Source organism: Galeopterus variegatus, unplaced genomic scaffold (assembly GCF_000696425.1).
Source record: "Galeopterus variegatus unplaced genomic scaffold, G_variegatus-3.0.2 Scaffold2991, whole genome shotgun sequence".
NCBI lineage: Eukaryota > Metazoa > Chordata > Mammalia > Dermoptera > Cynocephalidae > Galeopterus > Galeopterus variegatus.
In genome coordinates, this window is record NW_007729102.1 from 55475 (window position 1) to 69471 (window position 13997).

Genomic DNA, 13997 nt, shown 5'->3' on the forward strand with positions numbered 1-13997 from the left:
TATCCTAATTCTGGCAGTTACTGTATTTGCTATTGCTCTCAACTATTGTCATCCACAAATTTAACGTGCAATCCTTTGATATCTTTACCTACATCATTGATCAAAAATTTGAACAGGATGTACTCAAGGACAGAGCCCTTTAGATCAACATAAATCTACCAATTAGCATTTTTAGAGTATGATCATTCAACTTATTACAAATCCATGTAACTATATCCTCAAATAATTAATGGTTTTCCCATCTTATTCTCAAGACTATCACGAAGAGACCTGGTTAAATCTTTTCCTGAAGTTTGTTTACCTTAGGTGAACATCACCTTATTCCCCTAAGAGGTTTATTCTCATCAGTTTGGCATAAAAAGAAACTGAGCAAGCTTCAGTGATCTATCCCATATATGTACCTAACAATAGAGCACCAAAATATATGATGCATAAAATTAATGGAATTGAAGGGAGAAATAGACAATTCGATACTAATGGTTGAAGACTTCATTATCTGGCTTTCAGTAATGGATAAAACAACTAGACAAATGATCAACAAAGAAATAGAAGGCTTGAATAACACTATATTCCAACTGATCTAACAGGCATCTACAGGAAACTCCCCTCCAAAACAGCAGTGTACACATTCTTCTGTAGTATACAAGGAATATTCTTCAGTATAAATCATATATTAGGCCATAATACAAGCTTCAATAAATTTAAAAGTACTTAAGTTATACAAAGAATGTTCTCTGACCACAGTAAAATAAAATTAAAAATCAACAACAGAAGGAAACTAAACAACATCCACCTAAGTAACCAATAGACATAAGGAGAAATCACTATGAAAATCAGAAAATAATTTGAGTTGAATAAAAATGAAATTATAACATGTTTAAACTTATAGGGTGCAGAAAAAGCACTGCTTAGAGGAAAATTTATAGCCATAAACACCTATGTTAAAAAAGAAGATCTCAAACCAATAACCTAATTTTTTATCTTAAACTACAAAAAGAAGAGTAAACTAAACCCAAAGCAAGCAGAAAGAAGGGAACTCTGGGCAAACAAATTAGGTAGTTTAGTTGAAATGAACACATTCCTAGAAAGGCATACACTGCCAAAACTGACTCAAGAAGAGATAGAAATCTAAGAGATTGAATTAGTAATCAGAAAACATTCCACAAAGAAAAGCCCAGAACCAGATGGCTTCACTAGTGAATTCCACCAGGCTTTTAAAAAGGATTAACTCCAATCCTTCACAAATTCTCCACAAAACAGAGGACAGAATACTTCCCAACTCATTCTATAAGGCCAGTATTACCCTGATATCCAAGCCAGACAAAGACAACATGAGATAAGAAAAATACAGACCACTAACCTTTATGAATATAAATGCAAACATCCTCAGCAAAATAGTAGCAAACTGAGTCAGGCAACATATAAAAAGAATTATACACTGTGACCAAGTAAAATTTATCCCAGGAATGGGATAAAGGGAATAAAAGAAAAAACCTATAGTAATCTTGATAAATGACAAAATCAAACATGCTTTCATGATAAAAATACTCAACGAACTAGGAATACAGGGAACTTCCTCAACCTGATAAAGGGCACCTGCAAAAAACCTACAGCTAACAGCATACTTAATGGGGAAAAAAAGACTGAAGACTTCCCCCCATGATCAAAAAAAAGACAAGATGTCCACTCTCTCCACTTCTATTCAACATTGTAATGGAAGTTCTAACCAGGTCAATTAGGCAAGAGCAAGAAAGAAAAGGCATCCAAATTGGAAAGGAAGACAAAATTATCTCTATTCACAGCTGACATAACATTATATATTAAAAATTGTAAAAAAATAAAGAAAGAAAAGTATTAGTGCTAATAGATGAGTTTGTCAAAGTAGCAGGAAGTAAATTTAACATAAAACCACATGACTTATACACTGAAACTACAAAACTTCATTGAAAGAAATTAAGGAAGACCTAAATAAATGGAAACATAGACTCTTTTCTTAAATTGAAAGACTCAGTATTGATAAAATGACAGTGCTTCCCAAATTGATCTACAGAATCAACACAATCCCTATGGAAACCCCATCTGGTTTTTCTCTGCAAAAATTCACCAGCCGATGTTGAAATTTATATGGAAATGCAAAGAACCGAGAACAGCTAAAACAAACTTGAAAAAAAAAAACAAAGTTGGAAGATTCACACATCTCAATTTCAAAACTTACAGTAATCAAGACAGTGTAGTGATGACATATCAATAGACAAACAGATACAAGGAACAGAGTTGAGAGCCCAGAAATAAACCCTTACACTACGGTCAATTGATTTTCACCAAGGGTGCCATTGTTACACTTCTCACTGTGTGACGGAGACAAAAAAAGAATTACTCAAAGCACCATGAAGGTGATGAGAAACCTGAAGGGTCTGTACCCCAGCCAATCCCCTGTTAGAAGGAGAAAACTGGGTACAGTCCTGATTCAAAGTTAGCTTCTGTTTTTTATTGTAAAAACAAGGAAGTTTCACAAGAAAATTCAGTTGATTCAATCATTACAAAAGGACACAAACACATGGGCAGTGTTACAAAAGTTATCTATGGCTCAGTGTAGCTTAAGCAATGGAAACTAGTAACCTCAGTAAAATTAACAATGTGACATTCCAAAATACAATTTGTGAAAAGTTAAATTGGTTAAACTGGCCCTAATAGTATATATATTATTCAGAAATCGAAACATATATTATTTGGCAATAAGGGAACAAAATACTGATATATGTGACAACATAGATGAACCTCAAAAATATTATGCTAAGGGCCGGCCCGGTGGCACACTGCTACAGTGTGCTGCTTGGGAGTGCGGTGGCGCTCCCGCTGAGGGTTCGGATCCCACATACAGACCGGTTCCCGCTCACTGGCTGGGCGAGGTGCGGGCGCGACACCGAGGGTTGCGATCCCGTTGCTGGTCCCGGTCCGGTACGGGCACTACACTGAGGGTTGCGATCCGTTGCCGGACACGAAAAGGGACAAAAAGGAAAAAAAAAAGATATTATGCTAAAAGAAAGAAGTCAGTCACAAAAGACCATATAGTGTGTGATACTATTTATATGATTTGCCCAGAATAGAAAAATCCACAGACACAAAAAGTAGATTAGTGGCTGCCTGGGGCTGGAAGAATGGGGGTGAGAGAATAGGGAGTGATTGCTAATGGGTATGGAGTTTCTTTTGAGGGTGATGAAAATGTTCTAAAAGTGATTCTGGTGATGGTCGCACAACTCTGAGCATACTACAACCCATTGAACTGCACACTTCAAATGGGTCAATTATTTGCGTGTGAATTATATCTCCATAAAGTTGTTAAGAAGTAACCTATCACACACTCAGCCTGTGGTATGAGTTTTTATCATTTTCCTAATACTCCTTGAAACATCTAATTGCAAAGAAAAGCAGAGGCAAAAAATAAGCTAGTCATTTTCCAGCAAAGCAAAGGCTACACCAAGGTTCATTCCTACATAGCTGCTTCTTAGATTTTAGTCCTGCTTACCCTTGAGATGTATCAGAAACTCTTTATATCCAATCAGAGAAATTATGAGTGCCCTCAAGAGCAAAGGATGCCATTCCAGGTCATCTGTGTGTTTGTTTAATTTGGACCTCAGGTGGCTCAGAATTGAGTTGATCATATTTTTGAGCTGTTAGTAAATTTCCATCATCATTCTGGGCAAGAGCTCTCTCTCTCTGTCTCTCTGTTTTTTCCTTTTTCTATAATCACTGCTCCCATTCCCTCTCCCACCCTAGACATCCACTTTAATGTATTTAATATAGTCCTTAATCATGCTGGTATCCCTGTAAATTATCTGCTTATCTCCTGGTGTTTATGTAGTATGTATTTTTTAGCTATTTTTTTTTTTTTTTTTGACAAAACTTGCTCTGCATTTAGTGGCTTCATAATATGCACAGTGACATTTGTGCTATGGGATTCTTCCTCATGGTGAGGACTGGGTGTTCCAAGTTCTGATTAGCCTGTTCTGGCTCTCAGCATTCTGTTCTCATTAATCTCATTATGTCATTGACATGACCCCCTCCCATGATAAACAGGACAGTTTTATTGTATAAAATATTTTTTCTTTAATTTTAAATTCCTGTTCCCCTATGATAGGACTTTTCCCTATGCTGGGAGGGTCATAGAGCAGTGGTTAACTGCAGAGACTCTGGAATCCAACTACCAAGTTTAAATTGTAGTGCTACCACTTATCATCTTGTAACTTTGGGCAATGTACTTATCTGTGCCTCTGTTTCTTCATCTTTATAATCGGAATGATAAGCATAATAATAGTACTCACTTCTGGATGGTTATGAGGCATCTGAATTAATATCTGCAAAGTACTAAGAAAAATGCTCGTACATAGTAGAAGTCCTATGTGCTTGCCACTATTATATTTCCAAGTTGTCAGTCATACCTCAGAATATTCTCATAAAACAGCACTTTACACACACCAGTAAACTAGGCAGAGTGAAGAAGCTGGACCCAACAGTAAAAAGATCTAGAGAGTTTCAGGCAGGTTACAGTGGTCATTAGGAGGCCTGTCACCACTTAACAGAACAGAGTACCTGGGAAGATGGTAGGACCAACTGGTAAGGACAAGTCTAAGTCACACCCCTGGAGGAGATTGGAGCAATATGTGACTGCTGTAGTGATTTGAAATGGGGGCATCTTACTCTAAATGGTATACAAGGTGGGTACTCAGACTGGGAGAATGGAGTACGAGAACACTTTGGAGGAGAGGTCATAAGTATCAACAATAACAGTAAAACCCAGTCCTGGGGACGCCATTATACTCAACTGTAATATAAGGAAAGCAGAGGTGGAGAGAATAAGGCAGAGCCTACAATGAATCCATGCTTTTGGCAACCCTGTTTTAAAGCAATAATCCCCAAATATTTTAGAATTGAAAAACTATCACTTTTTTTTGTTTGTTTTATCTTATCTCATTCTCTTTTCCTGAAAATGTATGGCATATGCCTTTAAAAATTTAATTGCATTAAAATCTTATTTGTATCATTTTCCTAATACCCCCTGAAACAATTAGAGATAACTCAAGATGTTAAAAAACAGCCTGGGAAATTAGCTACCCTAGGCTTTCACTGTGGGAAGGACGTAATGAACAATTTCAAACGCCTGCCTTACCTGTGAAAGTAAAAACTTTAGCATGGAGCCATTTAAATTCAAATTTATATCTATTTCTAGATGTGTTTGCCAGACAGAGTCTCTTCCACAATGATGTAATAAAATAAGCAAAGAGCCTGGGGGTTTTATTAGGGCTGGAGTATCAAAGATACCAAGGTCTGGTTGAGAGAAGATATTAATTCACAGTACTTGAATCCTTCTATTCGCTTACTGTCAAAAACACATCTAAGCCCAGTGTTTTAAAGTTTTCTGAATTCTAGAGTTTGAAGTGAGGGGCTGGGAAGAACAGACATAGAGCTGTTTTCTTTCTTCTTCTTTCAATTCTGACCACTCTGCACACGTCCACAGAAATGAGAGGGTAAAGAGAAAGGAAAAGAACCTGACATTACCAGCGGCAGAGAAAGGGAGGGGGTGGTGGGGTAAAGGTTGGTAGACTGGTACAGGGGTACAAAATTACAGGTAGATAGGAAGAATAAGTTCTGGGGCCCTAGGGGGCAATAACTAATAATACCATATTGCATATTTCAAGATAGCCAGAAAAGAGGATCTTGAATGTTATAACGACAGAGAAATGATATATGTTTAGGTGATAGATATGCTAACTCTTTTGATTAGATCATTACACAATATTTGCATGTATTGAAACAACAAACTGTACCCCATAAACATATGCGATGAAAAAAAATCCTTATAATGATAAAAAAGAGAACCTGACAAAGCAAGAGGTTGTCTCGGAGTGGTTTCAACAACTCAGAAATAGATTAAATTACTAAAGCAGTGAATGTGTCCTCCTGCTCCCCAACAATCCAAATCACAGCAACATCAATAATTACAATGACAGGGCCGGCCCGTGGCTCACTCGGGAGAGTGTGGTGTGCTGATAACACCAAGGCCCCGGGGTTCGGATCCCATATAGGGATGACCGGTTCGCTCACTGGCTGAGCGTGGTGCTGACAACACCAAGTCAAGGGTTAAGATCCCCTTACCGGTCATCTTTTAAAAAAATAAAAATAAAAATAATTACAATGACAGTCTGCCTAACTCCACCACTCAAATAAAGCACAACTATTTTTGATACTGAGACTGAAGAGAAATATCTCCCCTGTAGCCTTCTGGATAAATACAGTATAATGAATGACACCCACAAAAACATGCCCACAGTAAACATTGCCACTGTTGCATAGGACTGCTTTTTAAAAACAGTCCCCACTGACATTACAAAACAGAGCAATTCAGTAAAAATTCCATGGGAGCCACTGTGGAGAGATTCAAGCATGTTACTACCTGTTGGTGCAGCTTAAATCGGGAAAATATTGTAGATACTAAAGTGGATCTAGTCCCTGGCCTTGTTCCTCTGTCCTCTTGTGGGTGGGGTAGAAAATGGAGGCATTTCTGCAAGCAGTCCCTATATCCATCTGAACACCAAGGATTGTCAGTAGAATGAATGAATGATATGTCTTCATGTATGTGAACATCAATAAAACAAATTCATTTTAAGTGTTACTGAATATTAATCATTACTGAAGCTGAGTAATGGTTACATGAGGTTTATTGCCTGATTCTCTTTAGTTTTGTGTATGTTTGAAATTTTCTTTAAGAAAAAGTTTTAAGAGAGTGTTACGGAATTGATGGTAGATTTTAAATATCTTCTCAACTAATGGATACTTAAAGTATAACCACTGTTTTGGTGGAGGCCTGAAAAAAGTTATCGCCGTATAAGAGATTTTCATACTCAAAATAGTTTGGAAAATTCCTACATAGTATGGTCTGTAATGTGAAATGTGTGCACTCTACGGGTATTGCAACATGATCCACTAGAACTGGTATTTAAGGGCCGGCCCCGTGGCACACTCGGGAGAGTGTGGCGATCGTGTGCGCCCCCGCCGCGGGTTCGGATCCTATATAGGGATGGCCAGTGCGCTCACTGGCTGAGCATGGTGCGGGCGACAGCAAGCCAAGGGTTGTGATCCCCTTACCGGTCACAAAAAAGACCAAAAAAAAAAAAAAGAAAAAGAACTGGTATTATATTAATTTTAATCTTAAAATTTAAAAAAAACGTTTTATTAATGTCCAGTATAAAGATTGACTCTGATGTCCTCACCCTGCCTACTTGTCAAGGACAGAATGAATGAGAAAGTAAGTGCCTTTCAAAAGAAATATGTCATAGACAGCATTTGAAAACAGATACTTGGAACTGTTTTGACCATCTTGTGATTTTGTTGCTGAAAACTATGTGTGTCACCTATTTGCTCAGTTGTTTGAAAAAAAAAAAAGTAACAGGACATTTTTAACTTGCCTAAAACATTCTATTCCAATTGCTTGAACTAATTTGTAAAAGTATTTTAGCTTGCAAGAGCCAGTGATCGATATCAGGGAGAGTGAAAATTTAACAGCCAAATTTCAGCAACACCCTTTGCATAACTGCAGTGAGACTGAAAAGTTAGCAGCAGGATTTACTGAGCACTGCCAATATCACACTGTGTCCATTTAGATCTATGAATCTTTAGAAGGTATTGTTTTCAGCTATGACATCCAATTGAGCCAAGTGTCAGTTTAAACTGAACTCAGTATTCCAAAATGTTAAACCATGATTTCAAAATTACTGAGCCATATTCAACCACATTGTTCTCACTAAAATATTAATAATATGTTTCTAATAAGAGATAAGTTTTGTATCTATGATCAAATAAAAGGAAATTTATTTTTAAAATATTATTTCCTATTTATCAATACTCAGATGTTGTTTTGCATGCTTTATAATGCAAACAATATATTAGAACAGCAGTACATGAATATGTTAATAATTAAATGTAAGTGTATTCAATATTTTTAAACATTTTTATGTAATTACACATAACAAATCTTCTAAGATTTTAATGTTACACAAGCCATCCTGGGATCTTGTTAAAGTGCAATTTCTGATTCAGTAGCTGTAGGTCAAGGCCTGAGATTCTGCATTTCTAACTATCTCCCAGGTGATCCCGATGCCGGCTGTCCTCAGACCACACTTAGAGCGGCAAGGTCAGGGTGGGGAGCAGTGCGGTGGCTCTGCAACATGTCTTACTGATAGGATTGCACATATAAAAATGTTTGGAGATAACTGAGGAGTGAATGGACCACACTTCTCCTCCTGAACTACCGTTTGTCTCCGTGGAGTTTTTTTTTCTTTTTTTTTTCCTTTTTGTCTTTTTTCATGACCAGTAACGGGATCGCAACCCTCGGCGCCCGCACTGTGCTCAACCAGTGAGCGGACTGGTCTCTATATGGGATCCGAACCCTCGGCGGGAGCACCGCACTCTACCGAGTGTGCCACCGGGCCGGCCCTGCGTGGAGTTTTTGGTAGGTACTGAGCTACAATGACTGTGGTTCTGCTCCCTGACAAACACCTGAATGCAACTAATCTCTGTAGTAGCAGTCATCTGAGCTGGCATAGTATTAACATCCCCATGTGCAAACTGATGTGACCGACAAGGGTACGTGCTCCAGCATGGAGCTGAGGGATAATAGTTGGGATTATAGTTGTTTCTGCCTCATAAGACTAAAGGGAGGATTAAATTAGATAACACATGTAAAGAACTTTGCAGAGTGCTCAGTAGCGTATAGCTGTTATTGTTGGAGGTATGTATGGCTGCCTGTGCCTGGGCCAAGATTCTCCTCAGACTATTTTGTGTCTTCCTTAACATGGAGACAAGTAGGCCATCAAAACCTTATGTCAAAGAGCATGACTGAAAACATTTCAACATGGAAATATTTGAATGTGGATGTAACCATTTCAGCTATTAAAAAAAAAAAATCAAGCAACAACAACATATGCACACATGCGCGTGTGCACATACGTGCAATCAAATTCGGTGAGCACTCATAAGCCACCTGGCTTTGAGAAATGTAATTTACTTGTGTCCTTCCAGATAAGCTAGCTGCAGAATATATCCTGAGATATATTCTATAGAATTATTTATGCTATTCACCAACAAGAAGTTGGAAACATCTACGAAAAATGACAGATTTGTTTTTAGGAAAATTGATATGTAGATGTCTTTCTAGCAATAATTAGCTGAGCTATTTGTTTACTAAGACCACTCCTAGGTTGTGATAATAATATCATCTACATATAGGAGAATTCTTATGTTTCTGTTCACGTTTTTTTGTTTATGTGGACTGATTTCATATTTTAAATCAAATAAGATTTCATCAAATTCAGATCTGGTACATTTTGGGGCATGTAAGAAAACTTTGATTGCAAGGGCCACATTTCCTTTCCTTTATTTAAAGTCACTCCAGATGTGAGTTTGTCATCAATTAGAATTTCAACCACTTATAAATTTTCAAGTATCAACTGGCTTGTTTAGTTTTAATATTGTAACCCTCAGAATCCAGCTTTATGGTTTTTTTCCCTTTCTGTGTTTGAAAGGTAGAGTTTCACATAATATATGGGATATCAATGAAGCTATTTCCTTTGGAACCCAGAGCTGGGTTACTTTCCATGTTGGTGAGCAAAACAGTCCAAGGCTAAACATTTTTTGACCCTAAATACCGCAGTATGTCTGGCCTCTTTTTCTAGATACAGACTTGTATGTCTATGTCTTCTTTTATGTGACCCTTTGTTTCTCATGGAACTGCACATGTTTCTCCCTGATTCTATCTTTTCTACTTTTTCTGTCTAAGAAGTTAGTCTCATTCTTTACCATGCTTTTTATCTCCCTTCCTAACCCTTTTTGTCTTCTTTTATGTCTTTTTTTTTTTTTTTTGGTCTTTTTTTCCCCATTTTTTTATTGTGGTAAAACATATATAACATAAGGATTACCATTTTAAGCAGCTTAAACATACAGTTGTGTGGAATTAATTACATTCACAATACTGTGTAATCACTACCTCTATTTCCAAAAACGTATTCACCATCCCAAACATGGACTCTGTACCCATTAAGCAATAACTTCTCGTTATTCCTCCCTCATCATCCCCCGTTTCTGGTAACCTCTAATCTACTTCTGTCTCTGAATTTTTTTCTTTTAATTTATTTTTTCTTAGTTGGCCCATGATAATTGTACATATTTATGGCATGCATGTGATATATGGGTACGTTTATCCACTGTGCAATGATCATATCAGGGTATTTAGCATATCCATCACCTCAAATATTTGTCACCTTTTTGTGTTGGGAACATTCACCATCCTCTCAACTAGCTACTTGAGGTTATACAGTAATTTGCTGTTGGCTGTAGTCTCCCTATATTCCTATGGAACACTAGATATTATTCTTCTTATCTCTCTACAATTTTGTACTCCTTGACCACCCTCTCCCCATTCTCTGCACCCCCCTCCTATTTCCAGTCTCTAGTAACCACTATTCTACCCTTTTTGTCTTTAGTTGAATTCAGTGAGGGCACAGACTGTGTCTGTTTTATTCATCACTGCATTACAAACACCTAGCAAAACACTTGGCACAGAGAATTTGTTAAATATTTGTTGAAGATTTGAATAAAATGCTAAGTTTGGATTTCCCTTCATTGTTTCACAATCAGTAAAATATTCATTACTTTATCTTATTTTTTCACTTTGGAATAAAGTAGATCAATTCAAGGAGTACCAGAACAGAGCACACAGACACCAAACTTTGTAGCACAACAAAACTATTGAAGAGTATGGCTGCTGTTTCAAAGCAAGTGAGCGAACAAGGAAAATCTTTCCCAATTCATACATATTGACTTTAATTCCTTATCTGTTTATTGATGGAAAAGTCCAAGTAAAGTTTTTTAAATATAAGAATAAATATTTCTTTTATTTGTTAGTTAATAGTCATCAAGCTAACTGCTAATGTCAAAATAGACATGCTATCTGTTCTCACAGTAAGGAGATTCAAAGAGAAAAGGACCATATATCTTCCATCATCATTTCTTGGCTTCTCAGGTTCATCCTGGATGGAGAGAAAGAGCCAGGCTGAATAGCTTGTATTTGTATAAATCCTGATCCAGGTCCTCTCTCTGACTCCCCAGATGACTGAGTGGATGAAAGCACGTACATGCATTGGGCCAGTGTGTGCATAAATGCTGTCACATGTAAGGCAAGAATCAAGGTGACATAGAGAGAGCAAGTCACAAGTTGTCAGGACTCTAGATTGATGCTTTGTTTTTATCAGTGACCTAGAAAACCAGAGCCATGTGAAGTCATGTCCTTAACCAGCACCTATCCTACATACTGAGGGGATAAGTCAGATGGTCAGATTGCTTTTTGCCTGCTCCCCGCCTCCACTCCAGTCTACCCTGGGAGACCTCTCTGCTATGGTTGAAGCCAAGAGAGATTTTTGAGTGTAAGATCATGTCTTCACCACCTTTCTACTTCCACCGCCCCCAAACTTGAACCTCCAGGAGTTTAGCACAATGTTTAGTAGGTGCTCGATAAATGTTTCCAGAATGAATTAATGCATGAATGAATGTTGCTCTGGACAAAGCAGCAGCTTCCACGCCCTGCATAACTGCACTCAGTACTGACACTGGAGATAGGAAAAGCAATATAACTGATGCTGTAAGAAAATGTTTCTTGTTTATACTGCTGCATCTTAATCTTTGGCTGATCTAAGCACAAAGAGAGCTCTTTCAGTTCAGAGAAAAGAGGTTTATGGTGTGTAGGAAAGCTAAGAACAATGGGCTCAATTGATAGACTGGAGATGCTCTCAGCTTCTGAGAGCCTGGAAACTCCATCTATAGATCTGTCCCAGAGGGCAGAGCCAAATAAGGGCAGATGGAAAACACAGCTTTCAGATCCTCTGAGGCAAAAATACATTCTGTAGCATCCTGAATCAATTCTCCAAAATATGGTGCTGTGTCCTTGTTTGCCAGGGTCTAAAAATAAGTTTTTGCAATATTTTTACTCTTTTTGTCTTAAAGTCATTCAACCAGACTCGCTTGCAGAATATTAATTTTCGTGAAGCAGAAATCAGAAGGTTAAATTGAAACTACTTTTGAACAGAGCTCCTTAACTGATAACTGACTTGTTGCCCCCAGCTAAAGCCTGCTTTCTCTTCAGTCATGTTCCTTGCCAGCTACAACTATGGGACAATGAGTCTACAGCTAATTATTATTTATTTTTTTTTTTTGCCCCGGGATTGTAATCCTTGTCAAAGATTCTATCTCAGTAATGCTGTTATTCCAGGGACTATGGCCAAATGGAAATACATTAAATTGTAAATCACCTTTCCCACATTGGCCAGAGAAGCCCTGGAAGAATTCATTAAAGTGTAATGTACTTGCACCTGTAGTTGCTCACATCACTCAAGTGAGGCCACAGCATACAGATTGTCCACTTCAAATATGGCCACCCCATAATGAGCTCCTCCAGGGTTAGCTTTTTTATTATTATTATGAATATTCATGAGATACAAAGCTGATTGTCACCACTCATGGCATGATGTGAGGGCCAGATTCATACTGGCAGCATACCCATTACCAGAAGTTGCTTTTGTACCCCGTGTCTCCCATCCAATTATCCCCACCTCCCTCCCCCTTTCTCCCCCACTCCACATTGTAGCCCAAGGAATGTTCTCTCCCTCTGCAAGACCAACTGTGGTCTTTCTTTCCTTCCTTCTTTCTCTCTTAGCTCCCACATATGAGTGAGATCATGCAGTATTTATCCCTCTGTGCTTTGCTTATTTCACTCAACTAAGTTTCTCCAGGTTCATCCATGTAGGTGCAAATGGGAGTATTTCATTCTTTTTTATGGCAGAGTAGTATTCCACGGTGTATACATACCACAGTTTCCTTATCCAATCATTCATCAATAAACATTTAGGTTGGGTCCATGTCTTGGCTATTGTAAGTAGAGCTGCAATGAACATGGGAGTGCAGGTATCCCTTTTGACATGATGATTTCCACACATCTGGGTTTACATCCAGAAATGGGATTGCTGGATTGTATGGAAGATCTATCTGTAGTTGTTTGAGAAACCTCCATACTGTTTTCCATATTGGTTGTACTAATTTACAGTCCCACCAACAGTGTAGGAGCATTCCCTTCTCTCCACACCCTCACCAGCATTTGTAATTCACCATCCTTTTGATTATAGCCAGGCTAACTTGGGTGAGGTGGTATCTCAATGTAGTTTTAATTTGCATTTCCCTGATGACTAGTGATGTTGAACATTTTTTCATGTACCTGTTGGACATTTGTATGTCTTCCTTTGAAAACTGACTATTCAGCTCCTTTGCCCATTTTTTAATTGGGTTATTTATTTTTTTACTGTATAATTGCTTGAGTTCTTTGTATATTCTGAATATTAATCCCTTGTTAGATGCATAGTTAGCAAAAATTTTCTCCCACTCTGTAGGTTGTCGTTTCACTCTGTTGATTGTTTCCTTTGCTGTGCAGAAGTTTTTAGTTTGATATAGTCCAATTTGTTTATATTTTCTTTTGCTGCTTGTGCTTTCGGGCTCATGTCCATAAAGCTTGTGCCCAGACCTAGTTCCTGAAGTGTTTCACCAATATTTTCCCTTAGTAATGTTACAGTTTCAGGTCTTATACTTAAATATTTAATCCGTTTTGAGCTGATTTTAGTGTATGGTGAGAGGTGCATATCTAGTTTCATTCTTCTGCATATGGATATCTAGTTTTCCCAGCACGACTTGTTGAAGAGGCAGCCTTTTCTGCAATGTAGATTTTTGTTGCCTTTGTCTGTAAGCCTGAGGGGTGATTTCTGGGTTCTCAATTCTACTCCATTGGTCTGAATGTCTATTTTTATACCAGTACCATGCTGTTTTGGTTACAATAGCTTTGTAATATAATTTGAAGTCAGGTAAAGTTATGCCTCTGGCTTTTTTTTTTTTTTTTTTTTTTTTTT